Source organism: Gossypium hirsutum, chromosome A10 (genome assembly GCF_007990345.1).
Source record: "Gossypium hirsutum isolate 1008001.06 chromosome A10, Gossypium_hirsutum_v2.1, whole genome shotgun sequence".
In the NCBI taxonomy this organism is placed as follows: Eukaryota; Viridiplantae; Streptophyta; class Magnoliopsida; order Malvales; family Malvaceae; genus Gossypium; species Gossypium hirsutum.
This window is the reverse complement of record NC_053433.1, coordinates 99573452-99595057: the sequence shown is the minus strand read 5'-3', so window position 1 is coordinate 99595057 and position 21606 is coordinate 99573452. Positions and strand designations below refer to the sequence as shown.

General features: G+C 36.0%; 2 non-coding genes and 1 pseudogene across 2 annotated transcripts; all 3 read right to left on the bottom strand.

Annotated features, from left to right (window-relative positions):
• Positions 1-2900: 2900 nt before the first annotated feature.
• LOC121208918 (small nucleolar RNA R71) lies at positions 2901-3007 on the bottom strand. Its single transcript, XR_005904039.1, has one exon. It is a non-coding gene; the product is annotated as a small nucleolar RNA R71 (small nucleolar RNA).
• Positions 3008-10195: 7188 nt separating this feature from the next.
• LOC121208982 (small nucleolar RNA R71) lies at positions 10196-10302 on the bottom strand. Its single transcript, XR_005904101.1, has one exon. It is a non-coding gene; the product is annotated as a small nucleolar RNA R71 (small nucleolar RNA).
• Positions 10303-20088: 9786 nt separating this feature from the next.
• LOC107895493 (major pollen allergen Bet v 1-E-like) lies at positions 20089-21135 on the bottom strand (annotated as a pseudogene).
• Positions 21136-21606: the final 471 nt, after the last annotated feature.

Sequence of the window (21606 nt, the reverse complement as noted above, 5' to 3'; positions counted from 1 at the left end):
GTAAACAGCCCAAATTAGCAGGATCGTACTCAAAATATATATGTAATTAACACGTAAAAGTATGTCATTTTAGTGTATTATCAAGTAATGTTCTGTAGAAAAAGCCATACGAAAGAGGGCTGATAATTAATTAGCTATGGACATCTAAAATTAATTAGAATTATGGATAATGGATAGACTTAACCTAGCTTGGAAATCAAATTAGTGAAGTAGTCAAGCCTGCAGCTCAATTTTAAAGTTAAATTGTCCTTTTAAGGGAGACCCCAAATTTGGTGAACTAGAAGCCAAACATCCATGGAATAATTAAATTAAGGGTCCCTAAGCTTTATAAAAATTACAAAATAGCCCAAACAAGTTTGTCAACTGACCATTCAACACCTTCCTTAAAACATGCTTTGTTTTTGTTATTTTTAGCACATCCATTCTACTCACTCCTAATAAACAATAATATATACATCTTTTTACCCCATGCTTGGCATATTTTTGGAAGGATTATCATAAGATTTAATAAATTTGATACTTCTAATTCTTTAATTTCATGTTTTATACTTAGGAGAGCTTAGGATAGCAAAAAGAGCAAGAAACGGGTGAAAAATGAACAAATTGGGCCTAATTTAGTGTTTCACACGGCCTAGGCACTTCTACATGGGTAATCCACACGCCCGTGTGTGACACACGGGCAGGTTGCATGCCCATGTGTCATGGCCATGTCGACATTAAACCAAGCCAGAATTGCACACGGCTTGAGCACCCTCACACCGGCGTGGCACACGGCCGTGTTCTTGTCGAGCTCAAGTCTAATTCTACTCAGAAAAGACTAATTTTAGGCTATTTTGGGCATTCCAAAGTCTATTTAAACACCCTAGAAGAGGATCAAGGGGGGCACACAGAATATAAGGCAGAAAATAGTCATAGACAGCCATCGAACTCAACTCGGAAGCAGGTCTACTTCAAGACTGAAGATCTCCATTCAATTTCCTTAGAAGTTCTTTGGGTTTTTTTATGTTTTGTTATTTTTCCAATTTTGAGATGCTTTCCATTACTATGAACTAAATTCCCTAAATACCTAGGGAAGTTGAAACCTAAGATGAGTCTTATTACTATTTGAATTATATGATAAATACTTATCTTATTATTAATTATTAGTTTTAATCATTGCTTTAATATTCCAGGATATTAATTCAGGTTTTGATGTGCTTACTCAGTGGAGCAAAAGTCCCTGTTTATGAGTAGATCCTCCATAATTAAGCGGAGTTGCATGCAATCCTAGAGATAGGATGACATAAATCTTCAGTTCTTGACTCAGTTGGAGGTAAGCAATACTCAAGAACAGCCATCGGAATCACCTCGAAGCCAGGATCTACATCAAGACTGAAGATTTCCATCCAATTTCTTAGAAGTTCTTTTGGTTTCTTTATGTTTTATTGTTTTCCAAACTTTGAGATGTTTTCCATTATTATTATGAACTAAACTCCCTAAATACCTAAGGGAGATGAACCCTATGACGAATCTTATTACTATTTGAATTATATGATAAAGACTTATTCTTATTCTTAATTGTGAGTTCTAAATTCTTGTTTTAATATTCCAGGGTATTAATTCAAGTTTTGACGTGCTTAATCAGTGGAGCAAAAGTCCCTGTTTAAGAGTAGATCATCCATAAATAAGCGGAGTTGAATGCAATCCTAGAGATAGGACGACATAAATTTTCCGGATTAGAGTCAAATCTAATAAGGGAATCCATAGATTGAGTTAATGCGACAATAGGGGTTTTAATTAGAAAGAGATTTCAATTAATCAACCTAAAGTCAGTTGTTCTTAGTCTCGAGAGAGATACTAACTTAAATTAGGGATTTCTACGGAGTAAGTTAAGTGAATAAATTGTCTAATCTAGAAGTACTAAGTGAAGTCTAGATGGATTCTTCCTTGGGTACTGTTTTCTCCATCGATTTTTCCCAAAGTATTTTCCAAACTTCATCTTTGTCGTAATCTTAGTTAATTAGATAAATAGTTTTAGTTTAAAAACACTCTTTAATTCTTAGGCTAGATAATAAAAAGATAGTAATTAATAGTACTTTTATTCCTCGTGGATACGATATTTTCGGTCTCACCATAACCATACTACTGTTCGATAGGTGCGCTTGCCTTAAGTCAAATTTTGAGTTAGTTACACGATCATCAAGTTTTTGGCGCCGTTGCCGGGGACTAAGATATTAGGAATGCTTAATTTTTATCACTTTAGCCATTATTTTTTTAATTCTATTTAATTTTGTTTACTAAATTTTCTTTTATTTTCTTCTGACAGGTTTTTATAGTTTATGACTAGAAGAAACCCATCGGGACCATTACTTTTTGATAGTGAGATCGAAAGGACAGCTCGTAAAAATCAGAGAGAAATAAGGCGAAGCCTAAGATACATAGAGGAAGAGCGAGAGGACGATATTCACACCACAACTGAGGAGATGGCTGAAAATCAAGAAAATCCGCTACCTCCTGCGATTGCCGCTGATCCAATAAATCAGAATCCTACTCCTCATACTATGTATGATTATACTAAACCTAATTTAACAGGAACTGAATCAAGTATAGTTAGACCTACTGTTGCTGCAAATAATTTTGATCTGAAACCTAACACGATTCAAATGATACAATAGTTTGTTTAGTTTGATGGTTTGTAGGACGAGGATCCAAACACTCATTTAGTGAAATTTTTCGAACTCTGCGACACATTTAAAATCAATGGCGTTTTTGATGATGTCATTCGCCTTCGGTTATTCCCCTTTTAATTAAAGAATAAGGCTAAAAAGTGGTTGAACTCGTTACCATGAGGGTCAATCACTACTTGGGAACAAATGATTGAAAAATTTTTACTTAAATATTTTTCGCCGGCTAAAACGACTAAATTGAGGAATGGTATCTCTTCTTTTGTGCAGATGGATCTAGAAACTCTTTATGATGCATGGGAGAGATACAATGACCTATTGATAAGGTGCCCTCACCATGGGTTACCTTTATGGTTACAAGTTCAGACTTTTTACAACGGTGTGAACCTCTCAACAAGGCAACTTATCGACGCAGCCGCTAATGGAACTTTAAACAACAAAACACCTGAAGAGGCTTATAAATTTATTGACGAGATGTCACTGAATAACTATCAGTGGCAAGTCATAAGAACAAAGCCGACAAAAGAAGCTGGTGTTTTCAACCTCGACGTGATCACTATACTATCAAACCAGGTAGAACTTTTAAATAAAAAGATTGATGGCTTCTATGGTTCTACTCAGGTACAACCAGTGACGAGGTGTGATTCAAATGGAGGAATGCACAACCCAGATTATCCACCCTTCAACCCTGACACCGAGGAGGAACAAGTCCACTATATGGGTAATAACTCTAGACCTCAAAATAACCCATATAGTAACACTTATAATGCAGGTTGGAGGAACCATCCCAATTTCTCGTGGGGTAGTCAAGGAAATCAAAGGCCACAACATCCTTCGGGTTTTCAACAACCACCTTACCAGCAGGAAAAGAAACCAAACCTTGAGGAGATGCTAACAAAATTCATAGCGGTATCTGAAACACGTTTCCAAAACATTGAGACAGCTCTAAAAAATTAGCAAGCATCAATTCAAAGGCTCGAGAATCAAATAGGCCAGTTGGAAAAGATGATTTTAGAATGACCACAAGGTAGCTTGCCGAGTAATACTGAAAATAACCCAAGGGAGTAGCTTAATGCAATTACTATTCGAGATGAAGAAGGTTAGTTGAACCTGAACCTGAACTGAAACACGGATTTACGGTAAGTAAAGGTAAAGATGAAGTGGACCACAGTGAGTAAAAATCGGTAAGTAGAGAATATAAACCTTGTGTACCATATCCCAATTCGACAAGGAAAGACCACACAGACGAACAATTTGGTAAATTCCTTAAATTATTAAAGAAATTACATATTAACTTGCCATTTATTGAAGCTCTTTCGCAGATGCCAAACGCAGTTAAATTTTGAAAGGAGATTTTAGCAAATAAACAGAAGTTGGATGATACGTTGCATGTGGAGTTAAGCGCAGTTTGCTTAGCCATTCTACAAAATAAGCGACCCAACAAATTGAAAGATCAAGGAAGTTTTACGAGTCCTTGTTTAATTGCTAGTTTAGATGTTAATAATGCATTGGTTGATTTAGGGGCGAGCATTAATGTCTTGCCCTATAAAATGTTTAAACAACTAGGTCTTGGGAAACCCAAACAAACTAGGATGAGCATTTAGTTAGTAGATAAAACCATTAGATTTCCTAAGAGTATCATTGAAGACATACTTGTCAAAATCGATAAATTTATATGCCTAATTGATTTTGTTGTTCTAGACATAGAAGAGGATAGTGACGTGCCTTTGATTTTAAGACGACCCTTTTTAGCAACTACTAGAACTATTATTGATGTTGGTACAGGTGAACTCACACTTCGTGTGGGTGATGAAACAATCACTCTTCAAGCTCGTAATTCAAGTAACACATCGAATATTGAGGATGGTTGTATAAATCATGCTACTAATACTGATCATGTGGTGCAACCTTATTTACAGGTAACACGTTCAAAGAGCATAAATGAGCCATGTTCAAGTAACAACAAAGGACCCATCTATGAAGAGCAAATGCTACAGATCGAGGAACTAGATGAATGGTGGACACAGTAACCGAGAACACACGATAAACCAAAACCACGCCATGACAGACTCAATGTTTTATCAAATCAACTTAAGGTTGGAGACAAAGTACTATTAAATGCAACAGACCCTCGTATTGCCACTTCTGAACCTAATGGAGCAATCCCTTTTACGGTACTTAACATTTTCCCATACGGAACAGTCGAGGTAACTCATTCCAAATTAAACACTTTTAAGGTAAATAGTACTCGTCTAAAACCTTATTTTGATAAGATTGATAGCAGGAATGAGGAGTGTAAACTCCTCGAACCACCATGAACACGAAACGGAGAGGTAAGTCGAGCTTAGACTCTAAATAAGCGCTTTTCGGGAGGCAAACCGAGCACTAACACCACTTACTAGTTCATTTTTTCTATTTTTAATGTTTTTGTGCAGGTACAGTGGCCCACACAGCCTGGGCACACGGACGTGTCCTTGGCCGTGTGGAAACAGGGGTACAAAATCCCCAAAGATCGAGCCACACAGTCATTAACCCGATCCACATAGCCGTGCGACACAGTCGTGTGATGCACACAGCTTGGAAACACGGGCGTGTCCTAGGCCGTGTACAAATTAGAGCAAAATTTTCAAATTTAAATAAGTCAGAGAGTCACACGGGCAAGGCACAGGGTTGTGTGTTTGGACACACGGGAGTGTGAGACACTACATGGGCGTGGGAGAAGCGAATAACATCGCACACAGTCAGGACACACGGGCGTGTCCATAGGCTGTGTGACATATAGTCATAAAATTTTTACGATTAACATGGGCTCAAATCGATCTACACGGGAGTATGACATGGCCGTGTGGCCCAACACGGGTCTCACACGGTCGTGCCCCTTTTTAAACCTACTCAAACCCTAAATTCTTTTCTTCTTCTTCTTCTTCTTCCCCAAATTCTCTCCAAACCCTAGTTGCCACAAGCTTTCAAAAACCTCCCCCACGACTGTACCTCCCCTTCCTCTAGCCATTACCCACCACCGTTCGAACCCCCCTCTCTTTCTCTTCTCTTCCTTTTTTTCTTTCTTTCTTTCTCTCTTCTTTCTTTCTTTGCTCTTTCTTACCCTTTCTTCTTCCCTCCTTTTTTCCCCGTTTCTTTCTTAAACATCGTGCACCTCACGGCCTACTCCCCACAGCCGTGCCCCCTCCCCTCCCCCTCACGAGGATCCACCACATCCACCACCATTGAGTCATCGACATACTCCCTCTACAGCGAGCTTTTGAGGAGTGTCATTCGAGGAGTTTACTAATTTTTGTTAGTACTGTACTCAGAGGTTCGACAGTCTTGATGCGAGGTTCGACAGCATCGATGAGACTTTGCGGCAGATTCGCGAGCACCTCTATATTGCTCCTCAAGCGCCAGTGACTCACGACACCGATGATGAGGACCTTTGAGTCCATCTATTTTATTTTTATTTTTTATCTTTATTTATTTTTAAAGACTTATGTTTTTAGATTTTGAACTATGTTTATCTTAACGGTTATTATCGAGTAAGCTTTAATTCTCTTCCACAGTGGTGTTTATTTTCTTATTAGTAACTCAGATTTTGAACTTATGTCTTTCATTGGTCATATCTACAAATCCAGCCTTCGCTATTCCAAGGATTTCATCCAAAAATTCAAGGCAGTTTCGCTTCTCTCCTTTTCTTTTGATATTATGCTTATATTAATATTATATATATCTTTGTGAGGATAATGTACATCTTAAGTGTGGGGAGGTTATTTATGTGATTATCAGAAATTCCTAAATTTTTATCTTGTTCTCAAATAATTTTCTCATATAAGTATTAGAGTGAATTCTAATTGATTTATGATTTCTATTATGTTTTGAAGTAAATCATAGGTAATTGTGCATTGATTGTTTAAACTTTAAGACATTAGAGAATCGAGTATGATAAGTTGAAACTTTTGAGAAATAAAATTGCTAGGTTGTTTCCCTAAATTGAGGTATTGTCTTGAAGTTTTGAGTTTGCAAGGATTGACATAAATACCCATAATTTTCGTGAGATTTTGAGCCTTTTAGAGCATATATCTTTCTTGCTCACTGATTTTATTGGTTATGAGTGTGTCAACATTGATTTTTTTTCTAGAACTTGCATCGATTATACATCTTGATTTGATATACTAAAATGAGAAAGGCACTTAGGTTTTAACCTATTTACCCCATAAAAAGCCTACCCTCATAATTAACCCTTAGTGAACCCCTTTGAGCTTAACAAACTAATTTTTTTTAAAATTTACCCTAAATTTTAACCCCTATATGATACTTTTTGATTCGTTGAGAATTGTTCCTAATTTATTGAGTCTCTTTTTATCGAGATTTGATTTTGTTAATTGCCTAACTATTGTCTTTCTTTCGAATCTTATAATTTTCTCTTATACAATTATTCTTATTCTTAAAATATATATATTCATTTAGTTACATATCGTTCTAAAGAGCTTGGATAGATTAAAGTCATTATATTGAGAGAAGAAAACTCATTCCATTTGTTTTGGATAGTTTGACTTCTAGCAATCATTTGTAATTCAGTAATTAACTTTATTTTTCTAAGTTTGGTAATCTATTGAGTTAATCTCATTGCTAACCTTCTTTTTTAGCTTTTAACCACACTTTTAACCCAAGCCCTATTACAGCCCTTTTAAAGACCTTTTGATTTGTGTATCATCTTATTTATAGTGGTGGAGATTTGCTTTTCATGCAAGCTTATGGTAATAACTTTTCATGTGTGACTATTGAATGCTTAATTGTTAAACCTTAAACACTTTGAGTGATTTGAGTGAACCTTTAGTGAGGATGTCATCCCTTGTCAAATTTGGAATTAAAGATAATTACTTAGATAAATGAACATGCCTATAATTTTATGATTAAAATGCTCAACCTTGATTATTTGAAACCTTAATGTTCTTTTAGTTAAATGTTCAATGTATGATTGCCTGTGGATTATTTTGAAACAATATTGATGAAAAGTATAAATTGAGAAGGATTTATTTTAATTGTGAGTTGAGGATTTTGCTTGAAGACAAGCAAATGCTTAAGTGTGGGGATATTTGATAAACTGTAATATATATATTTTTACCCCATGCATGGCATATTTATGGATAATTTTTCCTTGATTTCATTGAATTTGATGCTCCTTATCCTTTAAATTCTTGTTTTATACTTAGGTGAGAATAGGAAGGCGAAAAGAGATTGAAACAGACCAAATGGGCTTAAAACAGTGTTTCACATGGCCTAACCACTTCCACACGGGTGATCCACACGCCCGTGTGAGTCACACGGGAAGGCCATATGCCTGTGGGTCATGGCCGTGTCAACTAAAAATCAACTCAGTAGTACACACAGCTTAATCACCTTCACATGGGTGTGGCACACAGCCGTGTCCTTGTCGAGCCTAAGTCTAGTTCTACTCGGAAAAGGCTAATTTTGGACTATTTTGGGCATTCAAAAGTCTATATAAACACCTTGGAAGAGAATTAGGGGGACATACAGAGTTGAAGGTAGAAAATACTCAAGACTAGCCATTAGAATCATCTCGGGGCCAGGATATACTTCAAGACTGAAGATTTCCATCCAATTTCCTAGAAGTTCTTTGAGTTTCTTTATGTTTTATTGTTTTCCAAAATTTGAGATGTTTTCCATTATTATTATGAACTAAACTCCCTAAATACCTAAGGGAGATAAACCCTATAACAAATCTTATTACTATTTGAATTATATGATAAAGACTTATTCTTATTCTTAATTGTGAGTTCTAAATTCTTGTTTTAATATTCCAGGGTATTAATTCAGGTTTTGATGTGCTTAATCAGTGGAGCAAAAGTCCCTGTTAAAGAGTAGATCATCCATAATTAAGTGGAGTTGAATGCAATCCTAGAGATAGGACGACATAAATCTTCCGGATTAGAGTCAAATTTAATAAGGGAATCCATAAATCTAGTTAATGTGACAACAGAGCTTTAATTAGAAAGAGATTTTAATTAATCAACCTAAAGTCAGTTGTTCTTAGTCTCGAGAGAGATATTAAAATAAATTAGGGATTTTTACGAATTAAGTTAAGTGAATAAATTGTCTAATTCAGAAGTACTAAGTGAAGTCTAGGTGGATTTTTCCTTGGGTATTGTCTTCTCCATTTGTTTCTCCCAAAGTATTTTCCAAACTTCATCTTTTCGTAATCTTAGTTAATTAGATAAATATTTTTATTTTAAAAACACACTTTAATTTTAGGCTAGATAATCAAAAGATAGTAATTACTAGTACTTTTACTTCTCATGGATACGATATTTTCGGTCTCACCATAACTATACTACTGTTCGAAAGGTGCGCTTGCCTTAATTCGAATTTTTAGTTAGTTACACGATCATCAATTAATCAACCTAGAGTCAGTTGTTTTTAGTCTCGAGAGAGATATTAACATAAATCAGGGATTTATACGGATTAAGTCAAGTGAATAAATCGTCTAATTCAGAAGTGATAAGTGAAGTCTATATGGATTCTTCCTTGGGTATTGTCTTTTCCATCAGTTTTCTAAAAAGTATTTTCCAACTTTAATCTCTATCGTAATTTTAGTTCATTAGATAATTAGTCTTATTTTAAAACATTCTCTTAATTGTTAGGCTAGATAATAAAAAGATAGTAATTACTAGTACTTTTAGTCCTTGTGGATACGATATTTCCGGTCTAACCATAACTATACTACTGTTCGATAGGTGATCTTGCCTTAGTCGAATTTTTAGTTAGTTTAGCGACCATTAAGTTTTTGAAGCCGTTGCAAGGGACTAAGATATTAGGAACCCTCGATTTTTATTACTTTAGCCATTTTTTACTTTTATTGCAATTTACTTTTTGTTTTTAGTTTAATTTTTCTTTTCTGAAGTTTTCTTTTTAATTGCTTCTGGCAGGTGTCTCTAGTTTATGACTAGGAGAAGCCCGTTAGGACCTTTGCTTTTTTACAGTGAAATTGAAAGCATAGCTCGTAGAAATCGAAGAGAAATAAGGTGAAGTCTACAATACATAGAGGAAGAGTGAGAGGACGATATCCATACTACAATCGAGGAGATGGCTGATAATCAGAATAATCCACTACCTCCTGTGGTTGTGCAAATCAAAAAAATCAGAATCCTATCCCTCGTACTATGTATGATAATGCTAAGACTGCTTTAACAGGAACTGAATCGAGTATAGTTAGACCTGTTATTGCAGCAAATAATTTTGAACTAAAACCTAACACGATTCAAATGATACAACAGTTTGTTCAGTTTGATGGTTTGCAGGACGAGGATCCAAACACTCATTTAGCAAATTTTCTGGAATTCTGCGACACCTTTAAGATCAATTGCATTTCTGAAGATGCCATTCGCCTTCGGTTGTTTCCTTTTTCATTAAAGAATAAGGCTAAACAGTGGTTGAACTCGTTACCATAGGGATCAATCACAACTTGGGAGCAAATGACCGAAAACTTTTTACTCAAATATTTTCTGCCGTCTAAAATGGCTAAATTGAGGAATGATATCTCTTCTTTTGTGTAGATGGATTTAGAAACACTATATGATGCATGAGAGAGATACAAGGATTTATTGAGAAAGTGCCCTTATTATGGATTACCTTTATGGCTACAGGTTCAAACTTTCTACAATAGTTTGAACCCCTCAACGAGACAGATGGTCGATGCAGGAGCCAGTGGAACCTTAAATAATAAGACACCTGAGGAGGCTTATGAGTTCATTGAAGAGATGTTACTGAATAATTATCAGTGGCAAGTTATGAGGAAAATGCCTAATAAAGCGACCAGTGTTTTCAACCTCGACGTGGTTACCATGTTATCAAACCAGGTAGAGCTCTTAAATAAAAAGATTGATGGCTTATGTGTTTCTACGTAAGTGTATTCGGTGATGCAGTATGATACAAATGGAGGAGGGATAAATAATCCAAAATGCCTAGCCTACAACCATAGTACTACGAACGAACAAGTCAACTATATGGGTAACAATTTTAGACCATAGAATAATCCATATAGTAATACTTACAATGCAGGTTGGAGGAACCATCCCAACTTCTCTTGGGGTGGTCAAGGAAATCAGAAACCACCACCACCTCTAGGATTCCAACAACAACCTTACCAGCAAGAGAAAAAGGTGAACCGTGAAGAGATGATGACGAAGTTTATTTCAATGGCGGAAACCCATTTTCAAAACACTAACACTGCAATTAAAAATCAAATGATATAGATTTAAGGACTCAAGAATCAAATAGGACAGCTGGCTAAGTTGGTCTCAGAAAGACCACAAGGTAGCTTGTCCAGTAACACAGAAACTAACCTAAGGGAGCAACTTCATGCCATCACTGTGCGCGACGAAGAAGGGTTAGTTGAATCTAAATCTGAAACAAGGCATGAAGCTGTGGTAAGTAATGGTAAGGATGAGATGAATCATGGTACATAGAAGCCAATAAGCAAAGAGTATAAACCTCGTATGCCATATCCCAATGCAAAAAGGAAAGACCACACAGACGAACAATTCGGTAAATTTCTTAAACTACTTAAAAAGTTAAATATTAACTTACCGTTTATTGAAGCTCTTTCGCAGATGCCCAACTCAGTTAAATTTTTAAAGGAGCTCTTATAAAAAAAACGGAAGTTAGATGAGTCATCACATGTGGAGTTAAATGCAGTCTGCTCAGCTATTCTACAAAACAAGCTACCCAACAAACTGAAAGATCCAGGGAGTTTTACAATTCCTTGTTTAATTCGTAGTTTGAATGTTAACAATGTTTTAGCTGATTTAGGGGCAAGTATTAATGTTGTGCCTTATAAAATGTTTAAACAACTAGGTCTTGGGAAACCCAAACAAACTAGGATGAGCATTCAATTGGTTGATAAAACCATTAGATTTCCTAGGGGTATAATTGAGGATGTGCTCGTTAAAATCGACAAATTTATATTTCCAGTAGACTTTGTTGTTTTAGACATGGATGAGGATAGTGACATTCCTTTAATTTTAAGAAGACCCTTTTTAGGAACTGTTAGGACTATTATTGATGTCGGTACAGATGAGTTAATACTTCAGGTAGGCGATGACATGATTAAACTCCAAGCTCGTGATTCTGTCAAAAAGACTAGTGATTGAGATGGTTACACAAGTTCTTTTAATGTGAGTAACCTTGTTGTTCAACCCTCTTTATAAGAAAAACTTTCAAGAAGTACAAATGAGCCACGTTCCAGTCCATGTAATGACAAGACTATCCAGGAAGAGCAAAGGCTACAGATCGAGGAACTAGATGAATGGCGAACAGAGGTTAAGGAGAAACCGAGAATACACGATGAATCAAGGCAGTGCTATGACAAACTTAAAGGTGAATCAAATCAACTTAAGGTTGGAGACAAAGTACTGTTAGATGAAGCAGACCCTCGTGTTGCCACTTCTGAACGTAATAGAGAAATCCATTTTACGGTACTCAACGTTTTCCTATACGGTACAGTCGAGGTAACTCATTCCAAATTCAGCACTTTTAAGGTAAATAGTGCTCGTCTAAAACTTATTTTGATAAAATTGATAGCAGGGATGAAGAGTTTCAACTCCTCGAACCACCATGACCGTGCAAATATGAGGTGAGTCGAGCTTAGACTATAAATAAGCGCTTCTCGAGAGGCAACCCGAGCACTAATACCACTAACCTATTTATTTTATCTATTTTTCATTTTTTTATATAGGTATAGTGACCCACACGTCCTGGGCACACAGGCGTGTCCTTGGCCATGTGGAAACAGGGCTTAAAATTACGCAAACTTGACAGACACAGGCAAAAAGAGAAGACACGAGCGTGCGACACGCCTGTATGGACCATACAGCCTAGACACACGAGTGTGTTCTAGGCTGTGTGAAAACTGGAGCAAAATTTTCAAATTTTAAATAAGTCAGGGAGCTCCATGGGTAAGGCACACGGCCGTGTGTTCAGGCACACGACCGTGCGATGCGACTGTGTGAACCACACGGTTGGGACACACTGGCGTGTTTAAAGTCGTGTGATGAATGGGTATTAAATTTTCACAACAAACACGGGCTAACCATGAGCCACACAGGCGTTTGGCCCAACACGGGCCTCACACGATCGTGCTCCGATTTAACCCTAATCCTCTTTTAATATTTTTTCTAGTTTGTTTTTTTTCTAATCTCTTTTTCCCTAAGCCACCGCCTGCCCCAAATCCGGCCACCACCTAGCTCTTCTCCTTGCTGTCTTTCTCTTCTTCTTTCCTTTCTTTTTCTTTCCTTCCCTTTCTTTTCTTTCCTTCCTCTTTCTTTTCCTTTCTCCCATCTCCTCTTTCTTCCTCATTTTTCTCTTACCCGCACGACCACCAGCTCACCCTACGCCCCAAAAGCCATCACGCACCACACTCACCCTTACCTCGCGTGTGCTTCAGCAATAGCCCCTACCCCCAACCAGCAACCCCAACACCCACCCTTGCCTCGGTCCACTGTTGCCCTTTCTTCCGATCGACCACCCTTCATATAGTCGGTTTCGCCTTTTACCCTTTATTTTTATTTATTTATTCATTTTTAATTATTATTCTTTATTATTATTACTGTTATTATTCATTATATTTGTTATTAATTATTATTATTATGATTATTATTCCTTTATTACTATTTTGTTGGTTGTGGTTTTCTGATTTTTTCATCTTTGTTCTTTACTCTATCCTATTATGCTATTTTTAGTATTAATACAATATTTTCCCCTATTTGCATCCATATGTTTCATTTTGGTTTAGCTGTTCTTATAAAATAATATTTAACTTTTTCTTTTGCATCTTTTTGCTTAATTAGTATTATTGTTTCACTTTTTCTTCTTATCAACATTATATTAGTCATGCATATAGTTTTTGCTCTTTAGGTCCCTACCTTCTTTAGTACATATTCTATGTGGGATATATTTTTATAACTACGGGTCTTTCTAATTGACATGTGGATTGAATATTTGGTGATGCCTTGTTACTAATAAATTATTTTAATTTTCAAGAACACAATGACAAACACACAAGGCAAGAAGACTATCGTCCCCACTTCTAAAAAGCAGAAAGGTCCCGGTGGGACCTCCTCATCAAGCGCTTCGGTCGCAACTTGCCACCCTTTGATCCAATTTCCATCGAACAACCAGGAGGATTTATATTAGCTTCTTAGCGTATGACCCCTCGGTGTTGGGCATTGCATTGATTGGGCGGCACTAGAGCAGGTCCGTTTGGCTGATGATGTACGCGTAATTATTACCACAGCCCCTTGGGATTGGTTCTTTGCGATTATCGAGCCCACCTATTCAGAGCTTACCTTGGAGTTTTGCACTACTTTCCATCTATAGCATGTGATGAATACCCATGGTGAGGCTGGTACTATCACTTTTCGATTTGGTGGCTTAGTGCGACATATGAGCGTCCCTAAGCTTGGCGCAGCTTTAGGCATCTACACCGATGAGTTTATAGGTGCCGATAACTTTCTTTACCTTCACCGTCACATCTATTACTCACCTTCGTGCTGTTGGACCAATCTCACATCTAGTCAGATCCATTATGACGTGATTCGCTCGAAGGTGACATCTCTTTCTCCGGCTCTACGATACATCCACGCCTTATTAGCTCACACGTTGACTGGCAGGAGAGAGCATAGGAGTTGTAAGAAATATTGACGCATACTATCTTTGGAACATGGCGACTGGCCACATTTTTGATTTGGCATACTTTATAGTGCTTGCTTTTCGGCATCAGACGGACCGCCATTAGAGGGGTCCTATCTATCTTGGTCCCTATGTGACTCGTATCCCTCGACACTTCAGCCTTTTTAACACTCTAGAGATGTCATCGACACTCACACTAGTAGGCTAGATGGCTCCTCAGGGAATTTCTAGTATGATCCACACGAGGATGATAAAGCAACGCCATGGATTCGACCCCCTCAGTACAGACTCGTTCACTCTGATGACCAGGATGAGCCAGAGGACATTACTGATGATGTCCCTTCCCCTCACGAGGACCCACACCCACTGCCACCACTGAGTCACTGACCTCCTGCTGCCACCGTGACCGATATATACAAGTGACTCACTCGCTTCGAGCAATAATGTTTTGCGAGGTTTGACAATATCGAGGCAACTCTGCAATAGATCTGCTAGCATTTCCACATCTCGCCTCCACCACCACCACCACCTTGTGACGCTGGTGCATTTGATGATGAGGACCTCTGAGTCTATTTATTTTATTTATTTATTATTTAGTTTTCTTTTATTTGTTTTTTTGAAGACTTCTGTTTTATATTTTGAACTATGTTTATCTTTATGGTTATTATCAAGTAATCCCTTAATTCTTTTCCATAGTGGTGTTTATTTTCTTATTAGTAAATTAGAATCATGCCTTTCATTAGCCTTATCTACAACTCAAGCTGTCACTATTCAAAGGATTTCATCAAAAAATTCAGGGCAGTTTCGCTTCTCTCCCTCTCTTCTGATTTTATGCTTATATTATTATTATCTATCTTCGTACATTGAGGACAATGTACATCTTATTGATATGTTTATTAGAAAATAATTGAATTTTTATCTCGTTCTCAAATAATTTTCTCATATTATTATTAGAGTGAATTCTGATTGATTTATAATTTTTGTTGATATGTTTTGAATTAAATCATAGGTAATTGTACATTGATTGTTTAACCTTAAGACATTAGAGAATCAAACATGATAAGTTGACTTTTGATAATTAAAATTGCTAGGTTGTTTCCCTGAATTGAAGTATTATCTTGAAGTTCTGAATTCACAGGATTGACATCAAAAGCTATAGTTTTTGTGAGATCTTAAGCCTTTAGAGCATATATCCTTTCTTGCTCACTTTTATTATTGCTTATGATTGTGTCAATATTGATTTGTTATTCTAGAACTTGCTTTGATTATACATGTCGAGACCACACCATTGATTTGATATACCAAGATGATAAAGGCACTTAACCCACTTACCCCATAAAAAGCCTACCCACATAATTGACCTTTAGCGAACCTCTTTGAGCCTTAACCATTGCTTCTTGATTTTCCCCTTAATGTTAACCCACAACTTAACCCTTTTTGATTCGTTAAGAATTTCTCCCTTTTCATTAACTTCTTTTTTATCGATATTTGATTTTATTAGGTACCTAACTAATGTTCGTTCATTCCATTTGCTGAATTATTTCTTATTATGCACTTTCCATTATTGTACTTGTTATTATTCTTTAAAAAAATTGTATATTTATATTCATATAATTACATATTGTTATAAAGAACATGGATAAGTTAAAGTTACTATTTCGAGAAAATAAAGCTCATTTCATTACTTTTTGATAGTCTTAATTCTGGAAATTGTTTGTAATTCAGTAATTAGCTTTATTATTCTAAGTTTGGTCACTTATTAAATTAATCTCAATTCTAACCCTCTTTTTTAGCCTTTATCCACACCTTTAACTTAAGCCCCATTACAACCCTGCTAAAGACCTTTTGATTTGTGTATCATTTCATTTATAGTGGTGGAGATTTGATTTTTCATGCAAGCCTATGGTAATAACTTTTCATGTTTGACTATTGAGTGCTTAATTATTGAACCTTAAACACTTTGAGTGATTTGAGTGAATCTTTAGTGAGGATGCCAACTCTTGTCAATTTGGAATTAAAGGTAATTATTTAGATAAGGGGAGATACCTATGATTTTTATGATTAAAACGCTCAACTTGGATTGTTTGAAACTTTGATGTTCTTTTAGTTGAATTCTCAATGTATGATTATTTGCGGATCATTTTGAATCATTATTGATGAAAATTATAAGTTGAGAAGAATTTATTTTAATTGAGACTTGAAGATTTTGCTTGAGGACAAGCAAATGCTTAAGTGTGGGGATATTTGATAAACCATAATATATACATCTTTTTACCCTATGCTTGGCATATTTTTGGAAGGATTATCATAAGATTTAATGAATTTGATACTTCTAATCCTTTAATTTCATGTTTTATACTCAAAAGAGCTTAGGATAGCAAAAAGAGCAAGAAACGGGCCAAAAATGGACAAATTGGGCCTAATTCAGTGTTTCACATGGCCTAGGCACTTCAACACTGGTAATCTACACGCTGTGTGCGGCACACAGGCAGGCCACATGCCTGTATGTCATGGTCATTTCAACATTAAACCAAGCTAGAATTGCACACGATCTGAGTACCCTCACACGTGCGTGGCACACAACTGTGTCCCTGTCGAGCTCAAGACTAATTCTACTCGAAAAAGGCTAATTTTGGGCTATTTTGGGCATTCCAAAGTCTATTTAAACACACTAGAAGAGGATCAAAAGGGACACACAGAGTAGAAGGTAGAAAATACTTAAGGACAACCATCAGAATCAGCTCGGAAGTAGGATCTACTTCAAGATTAAAGATTTCCATTCAATTTCCTTAGAAGTTCTTTGGGTTTCTTTATTTTTTTTTATTTTCCCAATTTTGAGATGTTTTCTATTACTATGAACTAAATTCCCTAAATACCTAGAGAAGTTGAAACCTAAGACGGATCTTATTACTATTTGAATTATATGATAAATACTTGTCTTATTCTTTATTATGAGTTCTAATCCTTGCTTTAATATTCCAGGATATTAATTTAGGTTTTGATGTGCTTATTCAGTGGAGCAAAAGTCCCTGTTTAAGAGTAGATCCTCCATAATTAAACAGAGTTGCATACAATCCTAGAGATAGGATGACATAAATCTGTCGGGTTAGAGTCAAATCTAATAAGGGAATCTATAGATCAAGTTAATACGATAATAAGGGTTTTAATTAGAAAGAGATTTCGTTTAATCAACCTAGAGTCAGTTGTTTTTAGTCTCGAGAGAGATATTAACATAAATCAGGGATTTCTACAGATTAAGTCAAGTGAATAAATCATCTAATTCAGAAGTGATAAGTGAAGTCTAGGTGGATTCTTCCTTAGGTATTGTCTTTTCCATCGGTTTTCTAAAAAGAATTTTCCAACTTTAATCTCTGTCGTAATTTTAGTTAATTAGATAATTAGTCTTAGTTTAAAAAATTCTCTTAATTGTTAGGCTAGATAATAAAAAGATAGTAATTACTAGTACTTTTAGTACTTGTGGATACGATATTTCCGGTCTCACCATAACTATACTACTGTTCGATAGGTGCGCTTGCCTGAGTCAAATTTTTAGTTAGTTTAACGACCATCAACTCCTCTTCTCAAGGTGGCCGACCATGGGAAGGGGGATTGGCTCTATTTTTAGCAAATTTCTTTCTAGTTTTCTATTTTTGAATATATCAGTGTGATTTAAATTGGGTTTCAAGGTTAATTTGATGAAAGTTAATTGCTAGTATTTTTTACTAATTATAAAATTTTATCGAATCAAATGTAAAACTTGAATTAAGCATTCAAAATTTAACATTGTTATCTTAAAATGCCAAAAAATATATTTTTCATCAAATACAGGTACCACATTAGACAAAAAAGAAGAAGACAAGTAACGTGTTAAAAAATTTCAACTTAAGTCAAATATAAGTCCATGGTGGAACATCAAAGATCCGTCTAGCACAAAGTGTAAGTGCTTTTCAGTAAAAGTTTATTACAATAAACATCACAAACCAACTCCATTTTCAAATATTTAATTTTCCATTGTGACAGAAAACCGTTTTTAAACGAGATTTTTTCCAACAACTAGGAGGTCAAGATCTTACCTAGACGATTTAGAGAAGGATGGGAAGGTAATAGATTCAACAACTGGGGGAACTAGATCATTTGGTGTACCTCGTAAGGGTACCCCGATTAGGGGTACGGAGGAGAATTCCTTGAAAATAAATAAAAATATAGTGCTGCTAGAGTTGTGGTTTATGCCTATGCATTCTCTTTTCATTTCCAAATTGTTGCTAATTGAAAATAATGTTCCATTGATTAACAAGTGGTAGTCTTCAGCTTTTTTCGTGTCTTTTGTCCTTCTTCCTTGTACAGACCTCATGTTTTCAAAATCTAGTTAATTGATAACCACCCAATTTTTGTGGATAATTTGTGTGCAGACTCGTCTTTTTCAATGGATGGTTTGAATGAATGCCTGCCATTTTTAATAGATGGTTTGTAAGAATTGAAGCGGTGTTTTCCTTTTAAGTGTATAGGGGACGCTTCCAGAAGAGATAGAAGGGATGTAGAGGACATTAATTGTGCGAGTTGACTATTTTGTCTTGGGAATAGATATCAATGAGGAACAATGCATGTTATATCATAGTTAGGAAGGCATCAATCTCTTCTTGGGCTTTGTTGATAGGATGGTAATCCTTAGTAAACCTAACCAGATAATAGTTCTTGAAACTGCCACGCTCCGGAAAGTATTCAAGTACCGTCTTATGGATGAAGAGGTGCAGGGTTACATGGAGTTAAACTTGGACAATGGTTTTGAACAGGGGGAGGTTCCAAGCCTTGGAATGAAAGCTTCCCCTATGATGTAAAGGACGTAATTGCCCAAATCTTCCGAGGGGACATTCCGGAGCCTTGAAATGTTTTGGAATTCAAAGAAATAATCTAAAGGAAGTGGATGGGAGATAGTAGAAGGGAGGGAAACAAAATATTTGCCCCCTACTCCCTCCGGATGGTATTCATTTCAGCAACATACATGACTGGGATGATGCAGAAATTGACAAGGAGGGAGGGAAATGGAATATATGCACTTTGGATACCAAAAAGGGGCATGCAGTTGTCCAAATTATTAGCTAGCTAGAATCAAAGCCAAATTTTTATCTAATATTTATCTTTATTTCTTATCTTGGGTTCTTATGTTTTACTAGTTTCTTTTATCTTAGCTTATTTAAAAAAATACATATAAAAAACCACCAACTTTCAAACTAGTAAATTCCTGATTTAGCTTGTTGATAATTAGCTTCCTATTATTAGTCATGTTCGACTATATTTAATGGGAGAGAAATGACAGGAAGCATAAAACTAGAGTGACATCCCATAAAATGATTTTCAATTGACAGTAGCAATTTGTGTCTTCGATTTGTAATGTAAATATTATACATAGTGTCGTAAGTAATTCTCTTTGTAGATTGTAGCTATAAGTAAAAGTTGAAAACATATGGCTACATCATGATTGCAGTGTTACAATTTTTATTCTTTCTATTTGATTTTAAATACTAATTCAATTACCAAAAAAAAAGCCTCGAGATTTCGTTAACACAACGGATGTATGAAAGAAAATTTGTAGAATGTTCGCAAAATATATACCGGCTAAAACCCAATTATTTTTGCAAGTTTATATGTTAATTTTATTTCATTATATATATATATATAAATAATACAACGTACTCAAACTCTTTGAGTATAATAAACATAAAGATGATCAAATCCTGACGACCACCACTCTTATTAATATAACAATGGAAAGACAAATTAATATTTTAGTTGCAAGCATCGGGATTTGCCAAGAGGAAAGCTTCAATGGCCTTGTAAACTACCTCACTCCTTTGAATGAGAGCCTTGATTTCATCTTCGGTGATTACATAATCGCCAACGGTGTAAAATTTGATCGAGCTCTTGCAAACACTTCTTCCGCTTGCAGCAGCCACAAATTGGTTCTCATAGCTGATTTTCTCAAGCTTGTCCCCCAAAGGGCCGCCTTCAATCAAGCTGTAACTGTATGACAAATTGTTTTCATCATGTCCTCCAATCATGTGCTTCATATATTGGAATGGAAGACCTAAGGAAATAAAATACTTATTATCCGACATACTCATGTCAAACAGATACCAAAAGAAGAAAAGAGCTAAAAGAAAGTGAAAATTAAAGAAGTAACTAACCTTCAACAAAGTTGATCTTTACAATACTTCCGGGCTTACCATCACCTTAGAGCTCAACACTCTTAATTGAATTAGGGGCAGCCTTGGGGTTTTTGGATCTTGAAACAAAACAACAAGCAAGAAGAAGAAGCTTGTACAACAAGCCTCATGGCTTGTGGAAGAAACAAAGACAGAATTTCAAAGGAAAACAAGAACATAAATGAAACAAAGGAAAAATAGAGCATAAAAATGAATGAAACCTGATAATTATTCATTAACTTGAACAATGGCATAATGCCAATACATAAACCAAGCTTTTTGCGTGTCAAAATCAGCATAAAGTCAACTAAACTATACCAACTACCACTAATACATTGGAACTTACAAAACTAAACTTGTACACTTGAGTAAAGTCGGTCATCAGCTCCTACATCATGAAATTAGATCAAATGTAAACTAAACTAAGTTTAAAAATGAACTAGAACACATTACATAAACTATGGTTACAAAAGAAACAAAATAAACAGGTTCAGCACAGTGGCTTGGCAGCTTCTGGTCTTGGCCTGCTCTGCTTGGTCTGATGACTGGTGCGTGAGCTGCCTGGAGGGCCACATTCTAACACTCCTCCTTGGTCTCCATGCTGCTAACTCCAGGTTCTTTTCTTAACTTAATGAACCTTAAAGTACTTAAGGCCTTTGTGAAAATATCAGCAACTTGGTCCTCTGAATTGCAATGAACCAGCTCTATCTCTCGAGCTTGTTCCATCTCCCTTACCACATGCAACTTAATGCTGAAATGTTTGGTTCTACCATGGAAGACAGGATTCTTTGCAATTGCAACAGCAGACATGTTATCATAATAGATCTCTGTTGCTTCCTTTTGATATAGGTTTAGATCAGCAAGGATTTTCCTAAGCCAAATGGCTTGATTCACTGCTCCAGCAGCATCCACATACTCAGCTTCTACTGTAGATTGAGAAACTATATTTTGCTTCTTTTAACTCCAGCAAAACATTATTAAACCAAGTGTAAATGCATAACCTGAAGTGCTTTTCATGTCATCCCTTGAACCTGCCCAATCACTGC